The following is a 13,741-nucleotide window of genomic DNA, read 5'->3' on the forward strand; positions in this document are numbered from 1 at the left end:
CGACCATCAGGATAGGGGAGAAGTCGGACCCTGTCGAGCTTAGCGATAAGCGCACCCCTCAGGGATCGGTCTTGTCGCCCCTGCTCGTCAATATGGCCCCCCTTCCCCTGCCCGTTCTGCTCATGCAAATCGAAGGCGTGGACCACGTGTTCTACGTAGACGATATTACGGTGTGCACGGCCCTAGCCAGGTCCGATGCCTGGATGGAGGAAGCCTTGCAGTGGGAGGCAACGACCGTGCACGAGTAGGTGAAGTCGTGCGGACTAAGCTGCGCTCCCCAGAAATTACAGCTGCTCATGATCGAACCGTGAAAATCCAAGAAGGAGCTGCCGCCGAACGTGATCATCACCATCGACGGAACGGCTATGAAGCCAACACAGCAGGTTAAGTTTCTTGGCCTACGAATTCAGAGCGACGGGAAGGCGCACGCCGCCGTCACGAAGACCAAGACTACAACCGAACAGATACTTAGTATTCTTCGGAGGGCCGAAACCGAGGCCTAAAAGAGGAGGATGCCTTGCGCCTGGTATGCGTGTTCGTCGTGTCGCGGATTACCCACTCCGCCCCGTATCTCCAGCTGAAGAAGGCAAATAGGAACACCTTCAGCACGATGCTTCGTAAGGCAACGAAGCAAGCATTGGGCATGCCCGTATACTCGTACACGCAGACTGCTAGACACGGGCGCCCACAAAATGGTGGAGGAGCTCATCGAAGCCCACCCTTCTAATCAGAGCATTCGGCTCAGTCACACGGAACACGGACGAGCCATCCTACGCAAAGTAGGATGGCAGGTCAAGCCAGTATCCATCAAGGCGGCCCTTCCGGGAGACTGGAAGACGACCTTTCAGGCCAAACCCCTTCACCGAAACATGACGCTGGGCAAGGACGACGAGAAGCTGCACCGCGTGGGCCAAAGTCATAGCCGGGAAGATGGAAGGGAAGCCCAGACTCAGACGCCCCGCTCCGAAAACCCAGTAACTGTGCAGCGGTGGTGGCTACGTCAAAAGACAGGCTGATCGTCACCGCGTCCCTGAAGACAGCAGACCTTGTAGTTGCCGAAGAAGCGGCCCTGGCAATCGCACTGGCACAGCCGAGCGTGGACATCGTGGTCAACTACTCAAAGACAGGCTATTGAAGCTTCCGGAGGGAGGTAAACTCCTCCTTGTTCACAAGCGATACACTGCGCAGGAGGTCACACTTCCCACAACACCGTCTTTCCCATACACGATGGTTTCAGTGCTGCCCCTAAAGCGGTCTGACCCACCTGTACACATTCTAAATATTTACTGCCCACCGAAACTTAACAACGTCACGTTCAATGAAATTTTCACTCAAGCTATGCAGGTGGCGGGTAGGGATCCCCTCCTAATCGTCGGCGATTTCAACGCCCCGAGCAGGCTATGGGGATACCCCCGGGAGGACAGGCGTGGGAGGAAGCTTGCGGAACTTCTTTCCACACTTGGACTCACCCTGCACACTGACCCCGCCAACCCAACACGTGTCGGCAATTCCATTCAACGAGATACTTGCCCGGACCTCACATTTACACGCAACATACGACATGCCGACTGGCTGAATACAGAGGACACTCTAGGTAGTGATCACTGTATAATCAACACAACCATTTACATGCGTCCCCTGAAACGCCCACTAAAACAAGCTCGTATCCCTGACTGGACGACTTTCCGCACCTCTCTACCTATTGTAGACCCCCTCCAGTCGGGATACGACGCCTGGTCCAGATCGCTCACTTCTACACTTACACAACACGAACAGCAGATACAGCTTACAGAAACACAAACAGACGTGGACAACCACCTTCTCCACCTTTGGGAGGCCCGTCGCAGCCTCACGAAGCGATGGAAGAAACAGAAACATAACAGACGCCTAAAGAACCGCATCCTGGAACTCACACAACAGGCAGCGGAATATGCTACTCAGCTAGCCGACACTAACTGGGTGGACCGGTGCAACGCGGCTGCTCGCCAGATGTCTGGCCGCAACACGTGGCGCCTGTTCCGCGCTCTCATCGATCCAATACAAACACGCACGGAAACCCAACGCCAATTACATAGGGCCTTGCACAACTTTACAGGAACAACAAAACAACTAGCGCACACGCTCAGGGATCGCTACCTGTGCACCACTAAGGACCCCCGGCAGGCGGCGTACTCGTATGCAGGCGAAGAGAACACGGAGCTGGACAAGCCGTTCCAGCTCCACGACCTCCGGGCGGCCTTGAGCAAAATGAAGCGGGGCACTGCACCCGGGCGCGACAAGGTTACGGTCAAGCTCTTGGCCAACCTTCCCGACGCAGCCTACGCCGCGCTCCTCAAATACATCAATAGCATTTGGGACAGAGAGACTCCTCTCCCTCTCGATTGGAAATCGGCTCTCGTGACCTTTATTCCGAAAGCCGGCAAACCTATTGATGTGGAGAACCTTCGCCCCATCTCCCTCACGTCTTGTGTCGGCAAGCTGATGGAGACGATGGTGCGCGACAGACTCTCCGATTTTCTAGAAACACAGCACACTTTCGCGGACACCATGTTCGGTTTTCGCCCTCACAAGTCTGCACAGGATATACTTCTGCAGCTTCACCACGACATCTTAGATCCTGTCGAATGTCCCCACAACGACAAGGTGGTCCTGGCCTTGGATCTTAAAGGCGCATTCGACAACGTCAAACACGAAGTAATCCTGGACCACCTCAGTAACACCAACTGTGGCCACAAAACATTCAACTACATAAAACAATTTCTTACAGACCGTCAAGCCTACATACGCATACAAGATGCGGAACACGGGCCATACACCATCGGCTCGAGGGGAACACCTCAAGGCGCGGTCCTGTCTCCCCTCCTCTTCAATTTGGCAATGCTTCATCTTCCCTCCAAATTGTCCTCTTTGCCCGGGATACATCACGCTCTTTATGCGGATGACATTACAATCTGGGCCACGCAAGGTAACCTGGGCCACATGGAATCCTGCCTGCAAGCAGCGGCGACCCTAGTCGACGACTACGCGGCCTACTGCGGACTCCAGTGCGCCCCGTCGAAATCAGAATTTGTGCACATACGTCCCTCCCCTCGGGACACAACCCCGCTTTGCATCAGTCTCCCCTCGGGACCGATCCGGGAGTCCAAGGAGATCCGCGTCCTTGGTCTCTTCATACACCACCAACGCAGAGTCGACACCACCCTAGCCAAACTTCGCACGGTGGGAGACCAGGTGGGCCGCATGGTCCGCCGGGTCTCCAACAAGCGGGGCGGATTACGAAGCAAGGATGCACTGCGGCTTGCCCATGCTTTCGTAACGAGTAGAATCCTCTACTCAACCCCCTACTTGCACCTGCGCAAACATGATGATGACCAACTGGAGGTCATCCACCGGAAAGTCATCAAGCGGGCTCTCGACCTCCCGGTCACCACGTCCAACCAGCGACTTCTGGCCTTGGGCGTGGTGAACACATTTCGGGAGCTTCGAGAGGCCCACTTAGTCAACCAATACACGCGTCTTGCACAGACCACGTCCGGTCGCCGCCTCTTGGACCGGCTACACATCAAACATGACTACCATATTGAGGAAAGGGAGAGAGTGCCAGCACCCTGGAGACGCGCCCTCCGGGTCCGACCCCTTCCCCGCAACATGTCCAGAGAAGACCATAGCGGTCGTCGCCAGGCGCGCGCGGAAGCGTTGGCGCGATACTATGGTAACCAACAACATGTGTATTACGTGGACGTTGCCGGCCCACACCACGGGGTGTGGTACACGGCCGCAGTCGTACACAACACAAACACAGTCAACGGGCTCACTTTCAAAGCCTACAGCGCAACACACGCGGAGGAGATTGCCATTGCTCTTGCTCTCACTACTCCCAAGTCGAAACACATCATCACCGACTCGCGAGGGGCCTGTCGGAACTACGAGTTGGGCTGGGCTCCCCCGCTTGCCTGGCGCATACTGGAATATAGCTGTCGATCTGAAGATCCAACTCCACGCAACCTGATTTGGGCCCCCGGTCACCAGGGACTCCAGGGAAACGAACAGGCCGATCAGGCCGCCCGCGCACTCTCTCCCCGGGCTATCTCCCTGTCCTTGGGCGCCTACTCCCAATCAGACAATCTGGCCATTACATTCAAACAAATCACCGATTACTACAAGGAGGAGCACCGGCGCTACCCGGCCCCTTGTAAGGGTCTGGATCGCGCTGACGAGCGCCTCCTCATCAAAATTCTTACTAACACTGTACTGTGCCCGGCGGTGCTTAAACATTTCAATACATCCTTTGATGGCGCGTGCCAGTTCTGTGGGGAGGTGGCTGACACCTTCCACATGGTTTGGGCGTGTCAGTCAAACCCATCTATCCCCCCCAACCCCAACCCCACCAGAGAGGACTGGGAGGCGGCCCTGCTCGGCTGTCAGGACCTAAAGACCCAAAAGGCCTTGGTTCACCGGACGCGGGCGGCGTTGCTTGCCAATGGGGCCCCGGAATAGGGGCTCCACCTAGTATTGTTAGGGGAAAGGGCCAATAGGGCCTACCCCAATCACCTCTCTGTAAATATTTATTGTATTATAAATGTTTTTCACCACCACCCGGGAAGAACCATAGAGCTCGTGTGGGTCGCGGCTCACTCGCAGGTAGCAGGCAACACCATTGCCGACTACCATGCCCGAGGAATGACAATCCGAGCCTACCACGAGCCGGAAGAGCTACTGCACCCGGCTAGCAGCTTTTGGGACATTACCGGGATGTGCCGAGAGGAAAGCTGCGGACTGCCAGAACCGCATCCCCATCTCACCAGGCAACAACAGACGATCCTGCGTCGGTGGTGGTTGCGGAAACATTTCTGTACAGATACACTTCAGGAGGTTATGCATGAGCTGACCCATTTGGAGCCAGCCCTTACAAGTACTAGGCCGCGGTCCCTAGTTCGGGACCGCAGTGGCGTCGGCCACAGCCCGGGCTCGCGCGACCAAGGCCCGTTGCGCCTTCAGGTCAGAGCAGCCGAGCAGGGTCGCCTTCCGGTCCTCCCGGGTTGGGTTGGGGTGAGGGGGGATAGCAGGGTTGGAGGGGGAGGCCCACACCATGTGGTAGATGTCCGAAGACTTCTTTGCACAGTGCGCACAGCTTCCCGAGAAAGAAGGGTAGAAGTGCTTGAGAGCTGCCGGGCACATCAAAGTATTAGTATACAGGCGAAGCAGAAGCCACTCCTCCACCTTTCAGAGACATTTACACAGGCGGGGATAAAGACCAAGGCCAGATTGATAAAGTAAAACAATGTATTTTAGCTAGTAATCGGGAGTGAATCCGAGTTCCTGATCGTCGGGGTCGGTGGGGGTTGTGTCCGGTGAGAGAGCGCGCGGATGGCGGCGTCTGCTGCCTGATTTTCCCCAAAGCTGTTTTGGAGAATGCTCTAGGCTAGATACGGTACCCAGACATGCTCGACGTTCCAACAGGCCCCTTGCGAGTAAGAAATAATTGTTTTCGGATCGGGATCCGATGCAGCCAACGCAATGGCGACCTCCACCGCCTGTTTTATGTCACGGGCTCGGAAAGTAAGGCCGTTCACTGTTTTGGATTGGTGGACGACTGCGGCCGTGTACCATCCCCCATGGTGGGGGCCGGAAGCATCCACGTAGAATAGTGGTGGGCCAGGGTTTCCGCCCGCGCCAGGCGCGGGCTGTTATGGCCCTCACGGTTCATGTTCGCGGGAAGAGGACGCACGTGGAGGGCGCATCTCCACTGGGATGGAATGCGTACGCGCTCTTCCATAGGAGTGGTGCATTCGATGTGTAGTCGGGCAAGGAGGCTGCGACCCGACTATGTCTTCGAGAGACGTGTGTATTGGTTGGTCAAGCGGGCTTCCCGGAGCTGCAGAAATGTGTTCACCATGCCCAGCCCCAGGAGGCGCTTGGAGGAGGTGTTCCCAGGCAGGTCCAGAGCGCGCTTAATAATTTTGCAGAGGATGACTTCGAGTAATCATCGAGTCAGGGTTTCTGTAATCTTCAACGGCGGCGACCCAAACTTAGCAACAAACTATCGCCCAATTTGAGTCCTCCCTGTATTTTATAAGGCACTAGAAAAAATCATTTTTGCTCGTATAACTAACTTCTTTGACAAAGAAAACATAATAACAAATGCAGAGTTCGGTTTTAGGAAGGACAGATCGACGGAAACTGCTTTACTAACGTTAAAAAAACTTATTTTAGGAAACATAGAAAGTAATTTGTTCTCATTGGCTGTTTTCATAGATTTCAGCAAGGTTTTTGACTGCCTGGAACATAGCATTCTTCTATCCAAAATAAAAGCTTACTGGATCCGCGGCACGTGTCTAGCTTTGCCTACCTTGTCCTACCTCAGCGACAGGTTTCAGAGAGTGTTTGTGAAAAACTGCAGCTCATCCCTTTTTGCTATAAAAAGTGGCGTACCCTAAGGAAGTGTGTTCGGTCCGCTGTTGTTCAATACATACGTTAATGGCTTGGTGAATGTTGATCACACAGTAAAACTAGTGATATATGCTGATGATAGTACTATTCTTATTTCTGGCCCTAATGCTGATGGTTTAATTATGCAATGTAAGGAATTTTCAGCTAAGCTATCCACATGGTTCAAGTTAAACAGACTTCAAATCAATTGCACTAAAACTAAAGCTATTCCACGCTAAAAACAAATTGGTTGAAATAAATCACACTATAACCTATGACCACCAAGAAATTGAAATCGTTGGCAACCATAAAATATTAGGTGTACATTTTTCCTCGCATCTAACCTGGGATGCTCACATTGATCACCTTCGTAAAGAACTTTCCTCGATTACAGGAGTTATATTGCGCTGTTGTACAGTACGTCCGCCCAAGATAAAACTTCAAGTATATCACGCTTTGTGTAACTCCCATTTAAGATACTGTAGTCTAGTTTGGTGCACAACCACAAAAACAAATTTAAATAAACTCCTGGTTTTACAGAAAAAAATCATCCGTTTCATAGCAAATATTGAGCCCATGGAAACTACACAGGGTTCATTTGAATCATTCAATATCATAAGTGTAGACAAGCTGTATGAATTTCGACTATTACAGTCAATCTACTTTTCCTCCCCTGAAGTTACTAAGCTTCTAACATCCTTGGCATCCTTAGAGCGACGAAATATTAGCGTGGAAACAAGAAATGTTGATGCGTGAGCAGTTCCTCATTTTCGTACATTTTATAAATATCAGTCACTTACCCATAACCTCCCTACAATACTAAACAAACATGGACACACAGAGGGCTGGAACATAAAACAATTACATTCCTATTTCGTGCAGTTTTGATCCATTAATTTTTGTTTGTTGTTTCCGCGTATGTGCCTTTCAGCTGTTTTATTTTGGTTTCAGTTGATTACTGGCTGCTTTATGTGACATCATTATTACTTGTCACAGTAACTGTTTTATTATTTCCTTATTACTGTCTACTTATGTACTTTCCAATCTATTCATTACGCTGCTGCCTTGTAATGGTCTCTTGGGCCTCGTCAAGCTTTTGTGTAGCTTTTAGCCCAAGATACCATCCAGTTGTTTTCTGGAAAATAAAGATGTATTGTATTGTATTGAATCCTCGTCTTGATTCCGCAGGTGGAGGTATGGAGTCGAATATAGAATTCGACCGGTTACAAATGCATGCGCCAGCCGCAAGGCGTCCTTACACCGTAACCTGCCACGCTTGTTAGAAACCCGGCGGATCAAACGGGCCACCTGGTCCCCCAACTGACGGAGTTTGGCCAATGTTGTTTCTGACCGTCTGTCTTGATGTATAAAGAGCCCCAGTACCCGGACTTCGATATTTTCAGTGGCTGGACCTGTATCAAAAGACAATGAAATTTTGGCTGTGCACTTTGGTGAAAGGCGTATATGTGATGTGTATGTGTATGTATGTGTGTGTGTGTGTGTTAGGGGCGTAGTTCAGACTTTTGGGTGGAGCATTGGAGGCCGCAGCGGCGAGCATAACAGTCCACTATGGTCGCCGCTTCCTGCAGGTTGGCCTCAATGACTCCAACCCTGTGTGGCCCACACGGTGATCTCATCGGCTTACAGCGCGCGCATGCTGCACACCGGCGAACGCGCCCAGTTGGGCCGGTAGGCGCATCATAGCCAAATTGAATAACAACCGCGCCCTGGGGTGTACCCCTGGTTCGTGAATGAAAATGGCGATGTTCTTTGTCCTGGATTCGAATTTAAGATTGTCTGTCGGTTAAAAATTGCCGAATGTATTCAAAGGCGTTTCTGGCGCAGTTAGTTTGAGAGAGGTGGCTGAGAATGATCCCGTAGGTACCGTTGTAGAATGCACCCTTCAAATCCAAGGCGAGTAGGATCTTGTCATTCTCAGGGAGTTCGACGGGGTCGAGGACAGCCCGATTGAGTTGTAGCAGGACATCGTGTGCAGATCTGTGTGCGCGAAACTGGAACATGGTGTCTGCGCAAAGATATTTGGATTCCATGAACTTAGACAACCTGTCACGTACCATCGTCTCCATGAGTTTGCCCACGCAGGAAGTCAGTGAGATGGGGCGGAGGTTTTCTGTGTTGATGGCCTTGCCAGCTTTAGGAATGAAGGTGACCAGGGCAGTCTTCCAGTCTATGGGGAGGGGCACTTTCCCAAGCCAGATTGAGTTAATGTAAATAAATAAAGGCAGGCATGCCGGGTCTGGGAGGTTGGCTAACAATCTTTAATTTTGTCCCGACCCGGAGCGGTGCCACGTTTCATTTTTCCCAGGGCCGTCCTCAGGTCGTGGAGCTGGAACAGTTGATCCAGCTCAACGCTCTCAGAACCTGCATCAGAGTACGCCGGCCTTCGGGGGTCCTTGGTGGTGCACAAGCACTGGTCCCGGAGCTTGTGCGCCAATTGAGTTGTGTTGCCCTGAAAGCTGTGTATTGCTCTTTGGAGGTTTTTTTTTTAGTTTCCGTGCGTCTTCGCGTTGGGTCAATTAGGGCGCTAAAGAGTCGCCACGTGCTCCGGCTTGACATCTGCCGCGCGGCCGTTTTGGATCGGGCCACCCAGTTGGAGTCGGTGAGTTGGGCCGCATACTAAGCCGCTCTTTCAGTGAGCTCGGCGATGGAAGCTTTAAGATTCCGGTTTTGCTTTTGCCGGCGCCACCAATGGACGAGGCAATACCGGGACTACCAGAGGTGGAGCAGGTCGTTATCCACATCCGAGACCAGCCCTGAGAGCTGAATTCAAAATCTTCGTCCCCCATTACGATTACTCAATGAAAATGTAGGGGGCTCTGGTCTCGTTCCAAGCCGGCCGACCTCCGACTTTTCCTTTCACCCTTTCGGCATTTGCCAGCCGTGGTTGCCCTCCAAGAGCCAGGAAAAGGCATCGCACTGAAAAATTATACGACATTCCAGCAGGACCCCTCGTCTTGTCTATTAGTCCATAGAAATTATACAGCCAACCAGGTCGACTTAGACATGTAACTTGAATACTCCCATGAAATTGTGACCCTGGTACATTCCAGGGTTAGCATAATTTTAAATTAACAAATGTCTTGCACGTGGTCAGACCATTTCCTAGAACCTCGCATAAGTATATTATCGCTCTTTGCACCCTTCCCACGTCATATCTTCCACCACATTTCCGGCCTTCTCCCCCTCTCCCTTTGTTCACTTTTTTCCCCTAATCCCCTACTATCAGTTGTTGGAAACCATGACATTCCTGTTACCCCCACCGCCCCCATCTTTTGGCTTTCTCTGAACTCGAGCCCCCCCCCCCTGCCTTGTCCTTCCTTAGAAATGCCGCCCTTTCGTTCTCCTTCCAGTGCCAGCCTATTTTGTTTGCCTTGTTCTCATTTTCCTGTGCCACGCTGACTAATCCTCTTATCTGAGTTTTACAGGTCCACCCAGCGCCTCCCCTCTGTCGAAGCCCCTTCAAAGCCTTTGTTCATTACACACCCCCGGGATATAAGTTTTTTCACTATAGAACCTCCCTCCCCTTCCTTACACGCATCCTCTCTCACACCACTTTCCTTCCCCACCCCCGGGGCCTTCCTCCTCGGAGCGAAGGCCCTATTTAATCCCTGCCAATGATGAACGCTTTGCCCAGACGAAGACAAGTACTCTTGTCGAAACGTTGGCTCAAGCAGCCTGAGGTTTTCCCCTCCCTGTTCATTTTGTGACCGCCAAGGACCATCTACCACACCCTCCCTCTACCAAAGATTGTCTAGAGAAATTCTAAATCGTTACATCTTTATATATGTTATCTATCTCTATATATCTTTATATATCTTAGCCTTACTCTCAACTCTTGCATTCATAGTTTCATCTTTGTTTAACGGACCCTCAAGAACGTCGTATTCAATCAAACCCTGGGCAGTATTAGATAGTATGAATTCTAAGAACGGGGAACACTGACATCGCACAGCCCACGGACGCCTGTAAGGTTTCGCCTCCGGCGGCCACGTTTTGATGGTGGAGAAACGGAAAAGACACCCGTATTGTGTGCGTTTTCAGAGCATGTTAAAAATCGCGAGATGGCCGAACCTACCACTACGACTACGGAACCACTTTCTCTCTTCTTTCACGCCCCCCCCCCCCCTCCTCCCTTTCTTTATGGCGTGGTTCGGGTGTTCACCGAGATGTGAGATAGTTTGTTCATCGTTTACTTTCCCCAACTATCGAATTTTAGCAGACAAGTACCATGAGTGCTTCGTAACACCTATAAATCTTTGTTACAGGTCCAAAGTCATCAGTGATGAGCACGGGTGAGTCAGAGCATTATTAGCCGCATTTGGCCTGTATATATTCTTTACTTTTCGTTGCCCGGAGAGATAGAAGTTTTTAGGGCTACCGATGCTCTCTTCTAGACTAATAGGGTGCAAATATGAAAAGGTTTCCTCTGGACTCTCTAAACGCTATGAATTACATGTTGTATCCGCTAAATTGAGTTCAGGGTTGCGATGGTTGCCGCACAGCAGAAGTCAAACACCGGTAGTTCAATGCTCAGTGAGCTGAACCGCACCTGGTACTGACGCTACTAGGTCCGGACTGTGGCACCACAGGCTTGTTGCGAAGCTTAGCGAAGTTTTAATGTAAAATGTACTTGATAATACTGGTCGAAGTCAACTGGGACTCTAAATATTCATGCTCAAGTACTCGAGAGATGAGCACTCGGTCAATATTGCCAGATCGCGCGTTCTGTGCCGTTGAATGAGTGTCGAATAGTAGGATATTTCAGAACTTTATACAGAATTGATTTTTGGTTCGGGGTTCGAGGGTAAAGTTATAAAACATACTTTTGTGCCTGATAGTGCACAGCTAAGAACACGCCGTTAAAAGGACCTGGCGTGAACAAGATAACAGAAACAGCGTCAAGAAGAGGCCCGGAGATAATTATAATTTCACAGTAGTAAATTACCGAAACACTGAAAAAATTGTTGGCAGGAAACGTCACATATTCTGAACTGTCAAGAAAAGTACTTAAATGTTTTAAAGTTCATCTTTTGAACCAGCAGCATGCGAAATCCTTTTTTCACATTTTCAAAGTCGTAGGAGCTTGGAAAGACATCCGGCATTTTCCCAATCATTTTCAAGCCCTGAAGGCGTAAAGCACATGTTGAATTAGAAATAACTAAGAATAATTTAGCTTTGTGCTGTGTTAAATGCAGTAGTAGTTGTGCGGTTCTACCAAGAAGTTTCCTAAAAAGCGCGTTTCGTGCCTAAGGCAAAAAAGTGTGCTGAGATAAATGCCATTGATTTCTTTTGAGCGATATATATCTATTTATATTTTTACTTGCACCACCTCACGGTGCAAGTGACGGCTCAGCATGTCGGCAAAAAATATTGTCGCAAATTAGGAACTTTTTTCTAGGGAAATTTTCAGTTTCCCATCTCAACAACGTGTTTAACAGATTGCTTGCCTTTTGCACGCATTAGTAACATATTTTGTATGACTGCTCTAAGAAAAAAAAATTTAGAAAGTTCTAATCATCGAGTTTTCTACTGACCTTTCCAAAATAAACCAAGCAACAGGGTTTCTTTTTTTGGACGTATATTTTCCCCCACTTAAGCTCTAAAGCTGAATAAATAAAGACATGTCCTCCCGTTTCGAGGAATTTTGAATTTTAGATGCTGTAGAGGCGCCACTATATAGTTGAGAAGCAATCACTCTTCCTTTAAACTTCTGGCGAAGCCGGTACATCTTCCGCGGTTTAAAACTAAAGGAAAACGAAAGGAATTTATTTAAACTTCGTATATATGACAGCGCAATATCCTTTATACACGTAAAAAATTTCATGGTCATGCATGAAGTACTTCGTTTCTAGCAATGTTTTTTGCTAGGCTAGGTTTCTCTGCCGCGTGCAAATTTTATGGACATAAACACCAAAATTTAGCTACATGTCTTCTTCTTTTAGATGATGCTTTGACTTTAACACATTCGAGACCTTTTGGTATTGACCTCCAAGCGCTAAAAAAATTTTAAATGAGTTTTTTTTTGGTGCTGTTTCGGTTTTGATTTTATGTCATGTGAGGCGCAAAAAAACTGCGATGTAACCGCTGGCACGTCAGTTGAAGTCACTGCAATACTTAAGCCACCCTGCTCTAATAGCTAGAATGAAAACTAACGACGCATCATCGCTTATATTGCCTTTAGTCGCATGCCTCATGTCACCTAAACACCAACTACATGCCTCAGAGAGATTGTTTCGTGAATGAGACCGAACATGACGGAAAAAAAAATTTTTTAAAATTATTTTGAGGATGTGGGCGAGTGCTACAGAGTGATTCTTCTATACTAACATATGGCGCACAGTTTGACTCAAGAAAACAGAGAACCACAAAGTCATCTCGCCCCCCCCCCCCCCCCCCACACACACACAGATATACAGAGAGTTTCGCTTTTATCTGGAGGGTTTTAAGACACTCATGTGAGCAAGTTACTGGCTTAATCGAGAGCAACCGTCGCCCACAGGGTAGCATATTATGGTCTACGTTCTTTGAAAAGTAACTAAACGTCGGTACTTCCGTGAATTTTATGAAATTAAGAAAAAAACTTCTGTCAACTTTAAGTAAAGCTGTCGCAGACGCGAGCTAAGCAGCTTGTTTGACAGGGCGCGCCATCTGCCGCAAGGCGAGTATAGCGAGGACTCCTTCTTGTTGCATTCATTTCGACGAGCAAAGGAGCCGCACCTTCGAAGCCTGCGCGCTACCCTCCCGTGAACCCACTGAGCCGGGACGTCGTTTGCCGCGCCTTCCGGCAGATGGCGCGCCCTGACTAACCAGCTCTCTAGCTCCCGTCTGCGACAACTTTACTCGCAGTAGACAGCAGTTTTTTTTTTTAATTTCAGGAAATGCAGGCAAGTACCGACGTTTAATTACGTCTCAAAGAACGTAGACCACAATATGTTATCCCGTGAGCCAAGTTGCTGTCGATTAAACCTCTAGTTTGCTCACAGGAATTTTTTAAAAATATTCCGGATAAAAACGTAACTCTCTGTATATTGGCATCGGGTCTACAAACCAGAGGGCGCTCCCCTATGCCGAAGCAGACTGTGAGTGTGGTCATCTGATTTCACAATGAAGTTATGTTTTCCCGGATTGTGTTCCGGGCGTTTTCCCGAATCGGTCAAGCTTCTCGTGTAGTCCGGCACGCCGCCTCGTGCGGTGCGTTTTCTCGTAAATACTTCTGTTCAGATTAGGTTTGCCTTCAAGGTAGTCCTCAAACAGCGGAATAAAGAATCAACGCGCAGTACCGGACGACAAA

The 13,741-nt window shown here is 49.6% G+C and overlaps 1 pseudogene; it reads left to right on the forward strand.

The window, feature by feature from the left end:
- The first annotated feature begins 656 nt into the window (after positions 1 to 656).
- LOC149326880 (uncharacterized) overlaps positions 657 to 13,741 on the forward strand; it is a 79,524-nt pseudogene continuing 66,439 nt past the window's right edge.

Source organism: Amblyomma mixtum, chromosome 10 (assembly GCF_055824585.1).
Source record: "Amblyomma mixtum isolate Tamu chromosome 10, ASM5582458v1, whole genome shotgun sequence".
NCBI lineage: Eukaryota > Metazoa > Arthropoda > Arachnida > Ixodida > Ixodidae > Amblyomma > Amblyomma mixtum.